Consider the following 20,984-nt stretch of genomic DNA (forward strand, 5'->3'; position numbering starts at 1 on the left):
TGAATTATTAGTCTGGTTCAAAGGTATCCCGCCATTGAGGGTAATATTGAGCCCTAATTTCAATATTTAAAACTACCCCACTGGTATTTTAATAATTTTATTGTATTTGTGGGTAGAAAATGAAACAAAACTCCAAAGTGTTTAGTATTGCCTAGTTACCCAAAATTAAGAAATAACAATAATTAAATCTATTAAAACTGCATTATTAGTCTTTTTCTAAGTGAGCCTGCCATTGAGGTTTACTTTGATCCAGGTCAGAAATGAGATGAAAAAATGAATAATTTCAAAGAAAATAGTGCAACTTTGAAGCAGAATAGTATAATTTTCAAGTGTTTAGAACTTCTCCCTTTTTACTTCACAATATCACAAGATTTCTAATATTACTTAGAATATGGTTTCCCAAAGTGGGTGCCGCAGGGAGTGGCAAGGGGCTGTCCACGGTTTCAGTACGTATAATATCAATAATAAAGATGAGATTGACTGGGGTGCCGTGAAAAATATATTCTTCAAAGGGGGCCGCGAATCGAAAAAGTTTGGGAACTCCTTGACTTTGAACATTGGAATGTAAAAAAAACAATTTCAAAAGTTGCTTCCAAACTGATTTCAGTGAACTATTGAAGCATTGTCATAAGCTGTGTAGTGTACAATATTGGCAACTTCTTATACTTCTTTTTTTGTAAAATAAAATGCTGAAAATGTAATTCATAACTTTGCCAAAAGAGTGCGGCACTGAGCCTTCTATTTTTTTAAAAAAAATCTGATAACATTGAAATAGCACAAAGGCGACCAGCTTGGATCTATGTTTCCCTTAATTACTGTTAAAGAAAAAGTTTGAAGCGTGATTTAAAGCAAATTCTGATAATAAACATTTTTGAAGATTTAGTTATTTATCTCATACAGGCATCGATCCAGAGGAGGTCATTACTCCTCTCAAGTGAAAAGCTTTCTTTTTTAGACATATTTAAGAAAAAAGAGAGAAAACCTACCATATTTTATCTGCTGCAAAATAAAAAAAAATATTTGGAAGTTGATTTTTTTTTTTTTTTTGAGAAATTCTGTACAAATTGTATCTATATTTGATTTTTTCACCGATGAATACATTTTTTAATACAATAACAGCTGAGAAACCTATGTCCTTCTAGAGTAATAGATTTGCAATTCGTATAAACATTGTCAATTACATAAATTGTCAATTACATAAATATAAATGAGTAGAATTGCAGCCTCTCTGCATCCCATTCGACTACGCAACTGAATTAAAAGCAACTAAATTTCGTTTCTACAACATGAGCTAAAGTCCTTTGAATTTCTTCTAAGCTTGATAATGTCAAACAAATTACACAGAGAAGTTTATGTGGTCAGTAAATTACAACAGAAATCGAATATGGACATTAGTAGAGTTGGCATAAAATTAAAAGTTTTGATAAATTGACTTTTGGACAACTCTAAAAACAACTCTAGTTCTTGTAGTTCGAAGCTTTAATTTTCACTCCATTCGAATTCTAAAGTCTGCTTTTAGACTGAAAAATTAGACAATGTCTCTTTGGAGGATTTGATGAAGGCCTTCTGAAGAACTTCTTTCGGAACGTAAGTTGATAATGATTCGACATCTTTCAATATGAAGTTTAAAATATTTCATGACTATACTAGTTGATTTTTATTCAATTTAACCTAGGTGAACTGTAAAAATTGCTACGATAATGCAAGAAAGTCTTAAGCAGATGGTGTTGATGTTGAACACAGTGACTTTTTGATGAACTCGTGTACAGTATTGCAAATAGCTCAGTTTCTTACCTAAAAGAAAAATAGCAATTCAATCCCCCCTCACCCCCCCCCCCCCTTTTTACTGCTTAAAAGCTATTTTAACATGGCCAGTATCCGTTTTTTCCCAAGACAAAGTTATATGATTAAAAATAATTTCAAGTTCTTCTATTGAGTAAGAGAGGTTGATATCCTCAGGCACTTTATGAATTGAATCCAATTCAAATTTAGAAAAGCTAAATTTCGATACTGCTGAAAACAAATTTATTTTAATGCATTCAATAAGTGTGAAATTTGTACTTAAAAGCAGCACATCTTGTAAACTGTAACCGCCTGCAAGCGAACTGTTTGAAAACGTATTTGGTTCTTAGGCGACCTGCATGTCAAAAAGGGATGCAGAATTAACGCATGTGTTGTGTCATCGTGCATATTTTGTGCCTTTCCTTAGTGTGTGTAATGCGCAATAAAATACGAAAAAGTCCTTACGAATTTCTGTACTAGAAATACTGTAGATACTTTAAGTACTAATTTTGCCAGTAGCAAGCATCGAGTTGAACGGTTCGACAACGGAAAAAAAGGTATGTCTTTATTTGGTAACTGATATTTTAGTTTCCACAGTCCTAATCTTATTGAATTGACGTTAATCCATTGCTGAATGTCCATCTCCTTCAACTTTTTCCGTTCTTCCCGATTGCTGAAATCACGGAGCACGCTTCAGATTTATCTTGAAGCTTACAGATAAAATCCATCAACTTAACAAAAGCAAAAACCGTAACTAAATTCTTCTATAAATTAAAAATTAATTAAATATGCAAAAAGAAAGCAAAAACTCTTTAAGTTAGTGATATACTAGGAGCATACAATGCCCCTTAATCTGAAATGAACGTACAAGTTCAAAAGCCCTTAAAGCGCGGCTAAAACTGATCCATTGTTTTAAAAGCAATGGGACTAGACACATATAGTGTCGGCTATTTTTTTTTTCAATTTCAGTTGTGGGAGGGGGAGGGGTGAAATTCATATAAAAATATACACATGAAGTGTAAACGATTTGATTGCCTGTTTATTTTGAATTTCAAAATACAGTATAACCTCGATTTAAAGATTGTCAAGGAACAGGAAAAGTTATCGTTAAATGCAGGAAATCGTTAACTCGAGGAGCATAGACATTCAATCCAGACCAGTGAAATGTGTCCATAAATTGAAGAAATCGTTAAATCGAAGTTATAATGTATTATTATTAAATTGTCATACTTACAAGCGTATAAATGGCTAAAAATTCAGTTTGGCTATAAAAAATGTACTTTTTTCCACACTAAAAATCTGCTTACTGCTTTATACAAGAATATGTTGTTTACCCAAGACAAATGCTGCATATTTGCCGTCTACGGTAAATAAATTCAATAATGATCTGACCCAGCGCTTCCCAAACTGTGGTCTGCGGTCTGTTATAAGAGGGTCTGCTGTGAAGAAAAACCTGTTTGCAAAACGTTAAATGATATTTAAATAATACTTTTGCATTTAAAAACCAGAATTTTCAGCTTTAAAGTATAGTGCATTAAGCTTTGAGCACTACTTCCCAACACCTCGAGAAACAATGCTGCAAGGTAATCTTGAACTGGGGATTAAGAGATATACCTTCCAGGATATTTACCTCCACTTTTGACTTTGGACCAGCCGCTTGTTGCAAATGCAAAGCGTGGTCTTCGATATGCCACATTCTACCTATACTAATTCGGATTTTAACCTATGCAGCAACTAAAACTAAATATCGAATCTGTGTAGATGTTGAACCTGATATTCGGCAGCAGCTATCAAAAATTAAATCCAAACTAAAACACATTCTGTTTCCCGTTAGCTCGAAGTTCAATTTTGAAGTTTAGTTCATGTGTTGCCTATTGATTTCTGTCTGTTCAATTTGATTTTTGTACTCCAGAATTTTTAAGTTAACTTAAACATTGTAAACTAAGTTCCCAGTGTTTTTTTTAAATAGTTATGCTCTGCTCTGATTAGTTCTGGTCGATTTTATTAAGTTCAATTAATTAGAAACTACAAGACTTGTAGTTTTATAGATTACTAGCTGTACCCGACGCGCGTTGCTACGCCAACAAAAAAAAACATCACTATACTGATTTTCATGACAATCGGTTGAACGGGGCAGAAGTTGCTACTCTGCAGTGCCACCTGGTAACGAGTGGCTTCAATGAGCATATTATGCACCTTCTCCATGGAAAAATACATATATATAGCAATTTTCATAATAATCGGTCCAGGTATCAAATGAAGCCGTGACTATACTCAAATTTTGTACTCACGCAGTTTGCAAGATCAATCACTCGCTAAAAATATCAAATAGAAAAAGTTTTAAATCCCCCCGTTGCATGAAAAGCCATAAAACAATAAAGAAAGAATTTATTTGTTCAAACTCAAGAAAAATGGCAACAGCTAACTTCTTATCAATGAGATCTTTCACGCGAATTAATTTCTGCAGCCGATAATTTTATTCGTATTTATCCAATGGATTGTGACTTAAATTGGAATAAAAAAGAACTATCGATCGGATTTTTTTCGAACTGGTCTATAAACATTCCCAGTACCAAAAATAACAAACGGTGCAAGTTTCAGCCAAATCTGCCGGGTAGTTTTTCAGTTCATGGATGACATACAGACAAACATTCACTTTTATATATATAGAAGATAGATACTTAGTATCTTTACCAGTGTTTCCCAACCTGGGGGCCATTTAGGACAGAATAATAATAATAAAAAGCTAGCGAATATCGAAACTGAAAACGTATACGAAATCAGTTGTTAAAAGTTTAGACTAGGAATGTAAGAAGTTTAAAAAGAAACAAATTAAAGAGCGCCATCTTTACACCTCCATTGAATCTCAAGAAGTTATTTCATCATCCATCCCAAAGTTTATGAAATTTCAAATTTGCATCTTTTTTTCTTTTATTTTGAATTGAGTCAAGAGTGAATGATTTTAACTCCCCCCAATTTCCAATTAAAAAATAATAATTTCAAATGTACTTCTGTTTTTGAAAAGTGTGTCAATGTTTTTGGTCAAGAATTTCAATTCAAATACCAATCAGATCATTTCGGAAAAGGAAAAAGAACGTAAAAAGGGTACTTAATTATTTATTTATATTTTTTTGTGTAAAAGTGATTGGATGAAATTGCTTTATCTCTATATATTACCAAAACAAAAAAAAAGTCAACTAGCTTGTGGCAGGAGTCTGTGGCGTAATACTTTTAATTAACTTTTAATCAAACAAGTTATTAAGCAACATAAACAGTCACACAAGGTTTAGGACATGCCACGGAGGTGAGAATTCACATGTTGTAAATCAAAAATGTACTAAAATAAAATTTATTACGAAAAAATTGTTGGCAGGTTTAAATAGATATATTTTTGATGAAATTAAAAAGAATTGTTAAATGAATTGTTCCTTAAAGGTTTTACTGTAAAAGGCGTGTGACAGAAGACTTTTTGAAGAATGACCCGTATGCAATGTATGTAAACATTGTTTGCCTGAAAAAAATCTTTTGTGTTATATTTTTTCAAAAATGTCTTACATTTTGTTAATTGGTTTCCGTATGCCGCTTAAAAACCTGACATGATATAGATTAGAACTGAGATTATTTTTGGACTCGGGGGTTAAGAGTAAGTCAAAATCAAGAAACTGACCTAAGTCAGTCAAACCACTGTTCCCCAGTGTTATTTGCATTTTAAAGAGGTCGCTGGAAAAACGGTCCGAGGTGGTGGTCTAATCAGATCGATTTCGAATAAAAACGAAAATGTAAATTTACTGATTAAAATGACAATTTCAAAGAGGCAAAAAACATCCTGCATTCAGCTCATGACATTCATTTGAATTTTGACTTCTGGAATTCAAATTACGTTTTTCGCACTCACGAAGTGCAATAAGACCCTACCCTACTTGTTGGGTTTCTCGTTTCTACGAATAGAATTTAAATGGAGATGAAATTCGCACCCGTCATATTATGATTGGCGATTTTCTAGATTAGGTAATACGAGGCATAACCATAAAAAAGAACTGGTAATTAGGATGTGAAAATAAAAGCATGGTTATAATGGCCAATTTACACCCGTACACTTATTATAAAGATTACTAGCTGCGTGCCCGGCGTTGCACGGGCTACCTAAAAAATGTAAGAGCAGTCCAGTTGATGCTTTTGTAGTACACTGACACTAGTTTCTAACGCGTTAAGGAATAAATAAATGCGCGTAAAGCAAGGTTTGCAAAACACCAGTAAAACATATTTTTGCCAAAACACCTCATCAACGTTAATAATCGTTATCAATGATACAAGTTATGAGTACATTTTCAGTCAGCACAAAAGGGGAAAATATATGCATTATCAACTATAATCTTTACTCACGTTAAACTGAATTACATCTGATAGACTATATCGGAAATATTTATGCACAATAACAATCCGCTTTTTACATAAAATAGTCTACTACCCGGCGTTGCCCGGGTGTTTATTAATGCAACATACCACTCAGATAAATATTTGGATGGATTCTATCCACATGGTCGTACAAGAATTACATCAATCCGTTTTCCAGGTACAAACCCTCAAAGAACTCAAATAACTTGTAAATCACTCATTTACTTTACGACGTGCACGGTCCTCCTCGAAAATGAAAGTTATGTCATGTGACGCGTATTTAACAATCAGGCTTGAACAAAAAAAAAAAAAAAAAAAAAACAGCAAAATTTTGCTGCAGATTACGGCAAAATAATCGAAAAGTAAACAACTTAAACACCCTGATTACAGGAAAAGCCTTAAAACAAAAGCCTAATTTTATTTCTTTATATTCGAGAAAAAGAAATGGCAACAGATCTTTCATCTCAATGATTTTCTTCACGCTGTAAATTTTAATAAAAGCATTGTTACGGAAAGTTGAGTTGAAACACTGAATAATAATTTGAATGAAGGAAAGCCTTCAAAAATTAGGGATCTTATGTCGAAATCCAATCATCATAATTAATAGCTTTTAATTGATATCTCCGCTAATTATTATCGGAGGATTATGTTAAATAGCCAAACATGAAGACAGGAAGATGACGAATCCATCGATACCTGGTTCGATGGTCAGTTCACTGTCGTTCGGGAGAAGAAGCTTGGACATAGATAGATAGATAGATAGATACTCAGATTTTATATGTATAAGACTAGCTGCGTGCCCGGCGTTGCACGGGCTACCTAAAAAATGAAAGCCGATAGAAAGATGCGCCAAAGTACATCATTTGTGACGTATAAAGACCACGGCTTGTTTGAAAAATCGGATATTTTAAAAAAATAATTAAAAAATAACTGTTGGGAAAATAAAATTATTTTCTGGGTCCTTGTTTTTTTTTTTTTTTTTTGCTTGTTCTATCAATTTCTGTGACTAAAAGTAGTACTCTTGTTTGAATTAAACAATCCCATTATCAAAATCTTCTCACCAAGATTTATATAAGTGGGAAGTGTTTGCCAAGATTGTTTATATTACACGAAAACAGGAAAATTCACATTCTAAATCAGTACTATGCAAACTAATAATAAATTGCATGTAAATCACTCATTTACTTTACGACGTGAAATAAAACTTAAAAATGCTTCATTTATTGTATTTGTTATGATTCCCTAAAGTATTTTAGGTCGAATACTCCCGAAAGAAACATTACTTAATTATTTGAATTGAGGAAAGCCTCAAAAAATCACGCACGAAACAAAGACAATATGAAACGTTAAATTAGCAATCGACGGAAAGTTGAGATGAAGCACTGAAAAATAATTTGAATGGAGAAATGCCTTCGAAAAATAGAATAGTCACACTGCGTCGCCCGGCTTTGCACGGTCCACCTCGAAAATAAAAGTTATGTCAAGTGACGCTAGTTCAACACTCAGGCTTGAACCAAAAAAAAAAAAAAGTCAGTGAAATTTTGTGCCTGATTGCGGAAAACCACCATAAAGTAAACATTTTAAATCCCCTGATTACATAAAAGCCTCAAAACAAAAACAAGAATTTTACCTGAGCATATTCGAGAAAAAAAATGGCAACAGATCTTTCATCTCAATGATTTTCTTCACGCTCACATACATTTTAATAAAAGCATTGTTGCGGAAAGTTGAGATGAAGCACTGAATAATAATTTAAATGGAGGAAAGCCTTCGAAAAATATGGATTTTATTTTGAAATCTAAGAGTCATAATTAATAGTTTTTAATTGATATCTCCGCTAATTATTATCGGAGGATTATGTTAAATAGCTAAACATGAAGACGGGAGGATTACGAATCCATCGATACCTGGTTCGATGGTCAGTTCACTGTCGTTCGGGAGAAGAAGCTTGGACATAGATAGATAGATACTCAGATTTTATATGTATAAGACTAGCTGCGTGCCCGGCGTTGCACGGGCTACCTAAAAAATGTAAGAGCAGTCCAGTTGATGCTTTTGTAGTACACTGACACTAGTTTCTAACGCGTTAAGGAATAACTAAATGCGCGTAAAGCAAGGTTTAACTAAGGTTAGGTAACTAAAAATAAACTGCATGTAAATCACTCATTTACTTTACGACGTGCACGGTCCTCCTCGAAAATGAAAGTTATGTCATGTGACGCGTATTTAACAATCAGGCTTGAACAAAAAAAAAAAAAAAAAACAGCAAAATTTTGCTGCAGATTACGGCAAAATAATCGAAAAGTAAACAACTTAAACACCCTGATTACAGGAAAAGCCTTAAAACAAAAGCCAAATTTTATTTCTTTATATTCGAGAAAAAGAAATGGCAACAGATCTTTCATCTCAATGATTTTCTTCACGCTGTAAATTTTAATAAAAGCGTTCATCCGGAAAGTTGAGTTGAAGCACTGAATAATAATTTGAATGGAGGAAAGCCTTCGAAAAATATGGATTTTATTTTGAAATCTAAGAGTCATAATTAATAATTTTTAATTGATATCTCCGCTAATTATTATCGGAGGATTATGTTAAATAGCCAAACATGAAGACGGGAGGATTACGAATCCATCGATACCTGGTTCGATGGTCAGTTCACTGTCGGTCGGGAGAAGAAGCTTGGACATAGATAGATAGATAGATAGATACTCAGATTTTATATGTATAAGACTAGCTGCGTGCCCGGCGTTGCACGGGCTACCTAAAAAATGTAAGAGCAGTCCAGTTGATGCTTTTGTAGTACACTGACACTAGTTTCTAACGCGTTAAGGAATAAATAAATGCGCGTAAAGCAAGGTTTGCAAAACACCAGTAAAACATATTTTTGCCAAAACACCTCATCAACGTTAATAATCGTTATCAATGATACAAGTTATGAGTACATTTTCAGTCAGCACAAAAGGGGAAAATATATGCATTATCAACTATAATCTTTACTCACGTTAAACTGAATTACATCTGATAGACTATATCGGAAATATTTATGTACAATAACAATCCGCTTTTTACATAAAATAGTCTACTACCCGGCATTGCCCGGGTGTTTATTAATGCAACATACCACTCAGATAAATATTTGGATGGATTCTATCCACATGGTCGTACAAGAATTACATCAATCCGTTTTCCAGGTACAAACCCTCAAAGAACTCAAATAACTTGTAAATCACTCATTTACTTTACAACGTGCACGGTCCTCCTCGAAAATGAAAGTTATGTCATGTGACGCGTATTTAACAATCAGGCTTGAACAAAAAAAAAAAAAAAAAAAAAAAAAAACATAGCAAAATTTTGCTGCAGATTACGGCAAAATAATCGAAAAGTAAACAACTTAAACACCCTGATTACAGGAAAAGCCTTAAAACAAAAGCCTAATTTTATTTCTTTATATTCGAGAAAAAAAATTGCAACAGTTGTTTCTTTTCAATGATTTTATTCACGCTGTAAATTTTAATAAAAGCGTTCATCCGGAAAGTTGAGTTGAAGCACTGAATAATAATTTGAATGGAGGAAAGCCTTCGAAAAATATGGATTTTATTTTGAAATCTAAGAGTCATAATTAATAATTTTTAATTGATATCTCCGCTAATTATTATCGGAGGATTATGTTAAATAGCCAAACATGAAGACGGGAAGATGACGAATCCATCGATACCTGGTTCGATGGTCAGTTCACTGTCGTTCGGGAGAAGAAGCTTGGACATAGATAGATAGATAGATAGATAGATAGATACTCAGATTTTATATGTATAAGATAGATAGATAGATAGATAGATAGATACTCAGATTTTATATGTATAAGATATTTACAGCTTATTACACCGTTGTGGTATTTTTATCTCAAACAAATCCTAAATGATGGGAACTAGTAATCTGAAAATTCTATATTTAGGTGAAGTTTTGCTATTTAAGTTTGTCTATACACAGGGCTGTGCACAGGGTGGAGAAAATACACCTGTTGACCCAGGCCCGAGATTTTTAAAATAGGTCTGAAATATACGTAGTCAAGTAGGGTAAACAATATGGAGGGGGCCCGTAAAACTCACTTGTGATGGGCACCTAAATATCTGTGCATGCCCTTCTCTGTACATAGGGGCTCCCAAAAGTGTTCGTACACTTTACTAATTCGTAGTAAAACCAAAATTTCCTGGAACTGAATTCGAATATTTCATCCAACATTTTTTCACATCATCTTTGTCATTCTAAACAAAACGCAGCGTTAAAAAAATTATATTGACTGATTTTATCTTTTAATGGTAAAGAAGCGAAGAGACAGACAAATAACCCGTCACTCAATTCATCGTAACTGAATTATTTTTGCGTTGATTCATGATTAAAATTATCAACAGTCGTTTTTTTTAAATAATTATTGCGTTGTGGTAATCATTAAGTTTTGTTTTTTTTTTGTCTTTTTACTCTGTAATATTCTTATTATTTTGAAATGGCCCATATTCGTGAGAAATAACAAACATCATTCCAAATGTGATCTTTTTCAGCATAATAGGGTAAATCGGTTCTAAATATCGCTAAATTAGTTAAATTATATCATTCTGCAGTGCAGTATGTGATAAAATTCTTTAAAGGAAAAATTCGGTTTGAAGCCAAGGTAAGAAAGGGTCAACCAGCACAGTCAACAGAACTTGATATCCTCATACAGCAAAACCAGTCTACAACGATACTGTTGGGACCTAAAAAAATTTTGTTAATAGACAGGTTATCTTTATAGACAGTTTGATTATTTATGCTGACATCTTTTTGAGACCAAGAAAAATATCGTTATAGACAGGTTTATTGTTATACACAGGTTTCACTGTATATACATAATAGCGAATTCCCTGATCGAGTAACACTCTGGCATCATCCACTTTGAAACTCGCTCTAGCATGATAATTTGATAATATATTCTGGCAAAGTTTGACATGTAGGGAAATACTTTATTTTGACAATTCTGAACTGGATCCTGTCACTTAACCGTTTTACTGGTAAGACTCATTTTAGAAGAATGAGGAAACGAAAAAGTGGTCAACAATGAATACTATCTACTGGAGTTTAGGGTCAATCCACTGAAGTTAGGGTTACAATTTCAACTATCAAAATATCACCAAACGGGCAATGTCTTCATTCAAATGTGGAATGAATTTTCACCCGCCATACCTTGACGATCGATTTTCTAATTAATTTATAACCACAAAAATCATGAGAAATCTATGTTTGAGTTCTGTAAAAGCTTCTTCAGAATTCAATAAAACAATTTTCCATTTCAATTTCACCTGAAACTGTTCGCCGAGTTCTCGGAACAGCCAGCTGGATTACAAGGGCTCTCTGCCAGCAGAAAATTTTTTGTTAGTGCGAAAAACAGAAAGCTTAAACTTTTCATCGCAAAATAAATGACAAATAAATAATCAATTTGAGTTTTGACATCTCGAATTCAAATTATGTTTTTCGCAATCACGTGTGTGTATGTGTATGTAGGCGTGCGTGTTTGTGTCCAGGCATGAGTGTGAGTATGTGTGTGGGTGTTTGTGTCTGTGTGCAGGCATAAGTTTATAGATGTGTGTCTGTCTGTGTATGTATGTATGCGTGTGTGCTTGTGTCTGTGTGCATGCATGAGTGTGTGTGCGTAGGTGTGTGTATGTATGCGTGTGTGTGCATGTGTCTGTGTGTGTATGTAAGCGTGTGTGTGCATGTGTCTGTGTGTGTATGTAAGCGTGTGTGTTTGTGTCTATGTGCAGGCATGAGTGTGTGGGTGTGGGTGTGTCTGTGTATGTATGCGCGTGTGCTTGTGTCTGTGTGCATGCATGAGTGTGTGTGTGTAGGTGTGTGTGTGTGTAGGTGTGTGTATGTGTCTGTGTGTGTATGTGTCTGTGTGTGTATGTGTCTGTGTGTGTATGTAAGCGTGTGTGTTTGTGTCTATGTGCAGGCATAAGTGTGTGGGTATGTGTGTGTGTATATATGTGTGTGTTTGTCTGTGTATGTATGTATGCGTGTGTACTTGTGTCTGTGTGCAGGCATGAGTGTGTGTGTGTAGGTGTGTGTATGTATGCGTGTGTGTGTAGATGTGTGTATGTGTCTGTGTGTGTATGTAGGCGTGTGTGTTTGTGTCTATGTGCAGGCATGAGTGTGTGGGTATGTGTGTGTTTGTGTCTATGTGCAGGCATGTGTGTGTGGGTATGTGTGTGTGTATGTGCGTAGGTGTGTGTATGTAAGTGTGTGTGTGTAGGTACGTGTATGTATGCGTGTAGGATATGGACGCAACCTGGAGACTGTTTTCGCTGGAGGAGCAGCATCGTGAGGCCGGTCGACGGTGGTGCTGCAGAGGGAAGCGGGGGGAAAATAAAATCAAAGGTCTCCAAAACAGTCAAATGAGAACAATAAGCAATGTGATTGCTCAATAAGCCAAAATGTTTTGGAATAATGTCTTATTTGCAGATGAAGGTAAATTTAACATTTTTGGTTCCGATGGCGGGTTTAGTTGTAAGGGGCCATTCATTATTTACGTAAGGGTCCCGAGGGGGGGGGGGAATTCTCTACATACCCTTACTTTGGGGGCTGGGGGGGGGGGAGTTCAACCCCATTCTTACGTAATATTTTTCTAGTCGATATTTTACATTTGAAATCGCGCGGTCAAGTAGTTTTACAGGGATTATATTTTACTTGCGTCTGGAAGGTAAAAAACGTATTAGGATGAGCTGTTTTTTTATTTGTTTTACAAAGAACGAATAGTTTAAAATATAATAAAAGAATCGCTCTATCTATGGCATGTTTTATTTTTAATTAGTATCGCAACATATACAAAAAAAAAAAAAGTTGAAAAAACATGCAGTCTAAATTCCAATTTTTTTTTTTGTAAATATTTCTTTACACAAAAAAGTTTAATTTAATAATAGTGAATTTAATTTTGATTCCAATGATGTAAGATTCGTTATTTTTTTATTTTGAAAAACGAAATGGAATCTTACGTAAGAGTAGGGGGGGAGGGGTTGAAAAAAATCACGTACCCTTACATGGGGGGAGGAGGGGTCAAAAATTTCCAAAATCATCCTTACGTAATTAATGAATGGCCCCTAAGGAAAAAATAAATTGAGGAAATTTAATTTCAAGAGCTCAGTTGGAATAGTTAAGCATGGCGATGGAAGTTTTCTAGTGCGGAGGTGCATTAGGACTCAATAGTTTTGTATTTATTGATGGAATAATGAATCAGTTTATTTATTTGTTTTAAAAAACAATTTAAAACTATTAGCCCGAAATTGAGTATTTGAAACAACTTCGTTTTTTATCAAAATAACGGTAAGAAGCTCATGAGCTACAACATTCGCGACTGGTGTCTTTAAAAATGTCCACAAGTTTAAGAAATAACCACCCCAATATATAAACCTAGTGGTACATATTTGAAGAAAACTGGTGGTCAAAGTACGAAAACGCAACATTAAAACGAAAAGCAAACTAAAAACAGTATAATGATCGACGAGAGGATAAACACTGACTCAAAAATTACAAAGGGGGGGGGGGACCATCTACTGAAATCTATTCCCAGGCGTTTAAAGGCTGCGGTGGATTATGAAGAAAATTCTACTAAAAATTAAATTTATGAAAAAATAGATTATTTGCAAATTGTGTGATTATTTTTAAAAAGTGAACGAATACTTTTGTTGTATAATGTTCTTAGCACTAATTTTTGATTATTATTTTCTTAAAAATTAAATTATATTTTGTTATTAAAATAGATCATGTAGTTTTTCAAGAATGGATTGTAGGTCTTATCATTAAATGATCATTCCTTAAATATTAATTTTAACTAGTGGATAGAGCAATATTTCCTGGAAAATGATGCGTCTACGAACACTTTTGCGAGCCACTGTAGGCGCTTTTCCTGAAAAAAAAAAATGATTTAACAGCTGCCCCCCCCTCCCCCCCATTTTTAGTGTAAAATCTACTTTAGTTGATTCTTGAAAAAGTCGCAGACGATTTGTAACTGTGACGACGAAAATTAAAAATGAGATGGACTTATTTTCGTCGTCATGGTTATCTGAAAAATCAAAGGAACATCAACTACGCGATGTTAATCAGCAATTCGTGATTGCTCACTAAAAATATAAAAATAAATTTTCTTAAAACAGTGTTAATTATATTATTAGATTAGTCAAAATTAACATTCATTGTATGAAATGAATGAATAAGACATAGGGGAGATATACCTTGGGACAGTGGTTGGAAGTAGCGCGCTACAAGTAGCGACGCTACTGTAGTAGCTACATTTTTTAGTAGTTTGTAGTGTAGCGCACTACTTTTTAAAAAAAGTAGTGTAGTGAGTAGTTCGATACAAAAAAATAGTAGTTTGTAGCGATTTCTGGAAACTACTTTTTAATAAAGTTTTTTTTAAAGAAACAATTAGGTTCAAAGAGATTATTATTCCAATACTGTAAAAGCACCTATTTTCGCAAAAAGGAAGATATCGGTGATTTTGCGGGTTGAAAATTTCCTGAATTTTATATGAACAGACCGAAAGTTGAAAAACAGAAATATTTCTCGAAGCTCAAATTTTCGTAATTACGACGGGCACGCGAAAATCACGAAAATTAAAGTATCGCGAAAATGAATACTTTTACTGTATTCACCAAATAAAGAAGCTACTGTAAATGTTATAGAAGAGGATGATATTGAAGTTGCCTGGCCGGCTTACATTGAATAAGAGCATTACACTGTTTCTATGATAACGAGCGTTTTTGGAAAAAGAGAAAAAAGAAATAATAGATAATTCTTAGTAATATTCCATGTTCATGTGAGCTAATTTATCAATCTAAACTTTTTTTCGTTCAATCCTCTTACGGCGCGCCTGTGTGTCTGTGTGTGTACATATTAGGTTGCCCCAATAAAATCTAAAGTTGATTTTTGAAGTCGCACACCCTCTCATATTTTTTCTTTGACGTCAAAACAATTGTAAAAAAAAAAATCATATAATTTGAACAACGGCAATCAGTGCCAAATTAAAAAAAAAGAAACTTTTTTTAGAAACTTGAAATTTCTGTTGATAAAAACTTTGCCCCTATACCCCGCATGCACCACAAAAACATTTATTCTAATTAAAAAACATTTAGGTATCCCACACTTGGCCTTTTTTCGAAATTTTCAAGCTGAAAAATACCTACAGCAAAGTAGTAATTAGCGTTGAATAGAAATTTTTGCTCTCCTGCAATAATGAAGTCTTCCACATAATACTCAAAGATATGGATTTTTTCAAGGTTTAGTTACTTTTTTCATTTTAAACATATTATTTTTTTATTATTCATTTGCAAATGTTGATCTGAAAATGTGTTCGCTAATAATCTTTGAACTTGATATTTTATTCAAATTTATATGTATTTTTTAAAAAGAAAAATTGAAAAAAAAATCAATTTTTTGAAGAAAATTATAATTTTTAGGCCAAATATAGGGTATCTTAATGCTTTTTAATTTGAATAAACATTTTTGTGGTACATGTGGGTGTGGGGTATACGCGGGCAATGTTTTATCAACAGAAATTTCAAGTTTATTTTTTTTTTCATTTCGATTTGGCCATGCATACAAGTGCTGGTTTACGCTTTCAGACGCAAGTCGTAACGGGATGCCGTTGTTCAAATAATATATATGAAAAAAATTTTCACAATTGTTTTTACATAACAGGAAAAATGTAAGAGGGTATGTGACTTGAAAAATCTGCTTTCATTTTTTGTGAGATACCCTAGTCTCACTCATTTTTTTGTTTATTTACTTATTTTTTCAAAAGTAGCGAAGTAGCGACTACATTTCAAAAGTAGTTTGTAGTTGCTACATTTAAAAAAAAGTAGTTGTAGTTGTAGTTAACTACATTTGTAACAAAGTAGTTGTAGTTGTAGTTCGCTACAAAAAAAATGTAGTTTTTCCAACCACTGCCTTGGGACGCTTGTACTTTGGGACACTGCTAATTTCTAAGAATCTATTTTTTGCAGCTTGTAATCTCTAATAGTAACCTTCACCACTAAATGGTGCTATAGTAAAGATCAGCATCAAAAGAGTTATATTGATGTTTCTTTTGTGAGATAAAGAAAATTTTCATGACTCCAAAGTAAATATTTTTTCTTCATTTTAATTTAATTTTCTGTCTTTGTATTTGTAAAACTAATCAACTGAATTTTATTTTGTTACAAAAGAGAAGTACTTTAAATATTTTGGTTATGGTAAAATAATGATAGTGCATCTAGATTGACCACTATTTTTTTTTAAACCACGTGGTGACAGCCAAACATATTGTACCTTAGGACACTTCCGAAGGTGCAACATATGCATGGGTCTTAATAATTAAGATATTTTAAGGACATGGAAAAATGTTCTAATCTGATGTAGTCTTTTAAACGTATTTAATGTTAGATAATAATTCGTTATTTATGATTCATTATTGATAATTTAATTCATTACCATGAAAAAAAAATATTTTTTTTTGTTTTTAGGTGCAAAAATGGTTTAAGTAATGGCTGTTTCCTGAATCATGAAGAGTATCCCATGGTACAACAGGATGTGTCCCAAGGTTCAATAGGATGTTTTACCTTTGGACAACTTGGAACTCTTACTTTAAATGACTGGCAATATTTTATTTTCAAACTGTCTGAATTAAAAAAAATATATATTGAAGAGAGTTGGGGTATTTTAATGTGACTTTTAGATTTTAAGTTTGGTTTCAATAATTGATTTAAAAAGTTAAAATAGGAAATGTGTCCCAAGGGTACAACAGTCTACGCCTACAGCAGATTTACCAAAAAATGAACTTAGGTCGTTTTTCCAATGGACCATTCATTTTGTACTGAGTGAAAAAAGAAAGAGACAATGAAGAGACAGAGAAATTATACATTATGGATTTTTAATGCTATTTTTTGATGCAATCTTCATTTACAAGTAGTCTCAGGATTATCCATCTTATAATACAAAAACATTTATCCCTCGCTTGGGGGGATGGGGATGAGATGAGATGAACGATCATACACGAATTTATGAGGAACAACAACTTCAACTTTCCACAAAGTTTAATCCCACTGCTGGAAAATGAGGACTCAACTTTAAACGGTTTAATTTTATTTTCAAGTAAACGCGCTTTCTGTTCGAAATTAGAGCAAACTGCTGTCATTTACTGATAATACATTATGTACACTTCCTTAAGTCATTTTTGACGATAATTGTTGCCTTAGAAAAGGTTATTTCAATGTCATCGTAGATTTTATTTGACATCCCAGACAATTTATCTTCGAATAAATGAGTCATATTGAAGAAAAATTATTTGTTAACCTCAACTTGAAAAGAATGAGCAAACTTAATCCAATCTTGGTAAAAAGATAGACTGAAGAATTTCAGTGTCACCAATAGTAAACTGTATAACAATATATCAACTTGATAGAAATTTTAATACGAAATGAGCATTACCAAATGGTACAAAGGACTTTCAAAAAATATTTTTTGTGTCCATTAAATATGACATGAATAAATAATTTTTTTGACCAATATTGCTCGTTGAAATCAGCAGTAAAAGAGTAGGGCAGAGTTGGGAGGAACAGGACGGAAGGTAGAATAGGACAGCTGCATTTATATCGAAATATGATGCGAAAAAATATTTTTATCTTGTCCATTAGACGTAGCTATTTTGGACTTTTGCTTGATTCTGTTCTGCTACAACTACTGGATAATATGAAACATTTTTTTCATTTTGTTTCGACATAAATGCCAATATCCGATTCATCCCGCCGTCCAATTTTCCGAACTCTCCCCTACATTACATTTTACACCTTTTTCTTTTAAATGTCTCTTTTTTTCATGCAAACAACTGAAGTTTTGGTATATTATTCTCCAGACATAATTACTAAATTACTTTATTTTGTTGAATTAAAATTAAATTTCTTTGCACTACATCATGTAAGAAACAAAAATATACCCGGTGAATTTTTATTTTGTATTTTCATAAATATGATGAATAGAACTTAGACCCTGTTTCGCCCCTTGAACCAACACTGAATTTCGAAGTCTGCTCATTCTCATTTACCACAGTAAACAGTGTACGTACACTGTAGTAGTACTACAGCACTACTACAGTGTTTACTAGAGTAAAAAACAACAATCACGATCGTATTTTCTAAAAAATAAGTCTCCATTTGCACAGCATTTGGGATTATCTTGACTCAACGGAAAACTGCAAGGTTACACAATATACCCTGCAAAAAGTTTACATCCCTTTTTGTAGAGGGATCATTATACAGCGACGAACAACATTATGGCTCCAAATTTTATGCCGAGCTTCAAAACAAACTTATGCACATATCCAGCAATAATGAACAAACATGCAGGGGTGGGATCTGATTCAGAATTCGACTTAAAAATATAACTCAACGTGTAAAGATTCGATGAACTTCACACGATCGCTTTCCAGAAATTAATTTCTTTTTGGCTTGTAATTTTATAAGAGAAATTTGGTAACATATGTACATAAATAAACTGAGAAAAATATTCAATTTTAGCTGTTGCTGTATATAATTAATGCTTAAAAGAACACTATTTTGGAATATGCTTAGAAGAATAAAGAACATGTTAAGGAACCATTATAAAATAAACAAAGAGGGTTGTTGTATTTTAATAATACTATTATTCCTTTATGGCAAAGCTCAAACATGTTTCTTTACCTTAATTTAACTACATAAAATCCATTCATCTTCCCTGCTTTTTCTTACGGAAGGGACATTAAAACTATGTATAAGTAAGAAATATTTTTATGTATAGTTTTCTTAACAGGGCACAGTAATATTTTACACTATTTACAATTTTGTATTTAGTTAAATAAATGTTCATTTGCATAAAATTATTTACTACCGGAAAAATTACCTACGCTGAATTCTGGAAGGAATCTTTTTGGTCGAACCTGTTTTTTACCTATCCTTGATTTGAAATCACTGATACTAGTGTTTTCAAGCAAAAGACACCAAGTGAAAACGAAACAGTCTTCAATCATAAAACATTCCAATCCTTGTAACAATTGGTTAAAATTATAATAAATAACTAAATAAATAAATAAAATGACGCCATCCAATTGATGTGGCTAAAAGCTACCAATCGAAGTCATCAGCTCTTGATGGAACACACGCCTAGCAGCATTCTAACTATCTTTGCTATTGTGATTAAAAACGAATCTACAAACGTAGAATCGTGTTTATGTTTACCCATTTTTATCAACATAGCAATTATTTTATATGAACCTTAGCGGATCATACTGTCAATTAAGAAGGAATCTTCGGTCAACAAGAATGGAACTTATTGTCAATCCAGGAGGGAACTTGAGTAAACAAGAATGGATCATAATATCATGGAAGAACAATCAAGGAGGGATCTTGGGTCAACAAAAATGGAGCTTATTGTCAATCAAGGATGGATATTAAGTCAACAAGAACGGCTCTTATTGTGAATCAAGAACACTTGGGTCAACAAGAATGGGTCTTATTGTCAATAAAGGAGCGATCTTGGATCAGCAGAAATGAGTCTTATTATTTCTCAAGGTTGGATCTTGGGTCAACAAGAATGAATCTTGTTGTCAATCAAGGAGGGATCTTGGGTCTATAAGAATGGATCTTATTCTCAATCTGAAAAGACCAATCACAACAGTAACAGCTTGAATAACAATGATAATAATAATAATAAATGAGATTATGTTATCACATCTGTTTTATCGGTAAGAAGAGTCAAGGGAGGAATTGTTTTGCAAGCTCGGCATTGGAACCAGTCATAAAGTACAAGGTAAGAAAGCACCTCGAACTCTTGTGTCTAACGCAATAGAAACGAACGGTGTACCATACACGTAGAAACAGGCGCGACGCATGACGAGAGCAGATAGAGCCATTTCATCAGCTCTAAGTAGGATTCAAATTGTCTTATGCATCGTCAAAAGGAAAAGCAGGAACTATTTTCTTTAGTGACTTAGTGATTATTTAGATTAATTTTTTCTTTGCTTTAGTGATAGCATGAAAAGGAACTGCAAGTGAACCGACACACGTTGCAAGAAGAGTTCGAAACAAAGACAAGTTTATTTTAATTTTTTTTTTAGTGGCAAGTGAATTATGCAATGTCGAAGATCGTGCCAAAATAACAGGTTATAATAGAATTTGGCTGATTGGAAAACTGACCACTCACTTTTGTCTATTTAACGGTTTGGGAAGTTTAGACAATTGAAGACTCTACAATTAAACAACATTTACATCATTATATTTGGAAATGAGTATTTTCTGACGGGCAAAATAGTTCAAATCGAGTGAAAGACATCATTGCATGTAGTTCCAATCAGGGATAATTAGATGCATTTACCATGTTTTGGAAGTTTATGTCCTAGAACTCACTTGTCATTTTAGAGACATTGCTTAGCTAGAAAAATTGTCTTCCATGAAAGCTTTCAGATAATCTATTCGTCCTTTCTTTTGAACTTTTCTCGAACAAGTGCAGTTCACTTAAAGAGGAATGTATCCAGTAAGTTATACAAAGACAAGTTTCCATATCTTGCGTATTCAGCTATACAGGTAATTTTCAATAATTAATTTGAAAAATATTTACAAAATGTAAAACAAACAGTTGCATGATTTACAAACAGAAATTACTGTTTACGTATTATTCCGTCAACTGTTTTCGCCAAAACAAAAAGTTCGCCAAACGCGCGATAGACTATTAATGATAGCGTCACCAAACTAAACACTTTCGAATGAAGGTTTCTTGCG

This window comes from Uloborus diversus, chromosome 6 (genome assembly GCF_026930045.1).
Source record: "Uloborus diversus isolate 005 chromosome 6, Udiv.v.3.1, whole genome shotgun sequence".
In the NCBI taxonomy this organism is placed as follows: Eukaryota; Metazoa; Arthropoda; class Arachnida; order Araneae; family Uloboridae; genus Uloborus; species Uloborus diversus.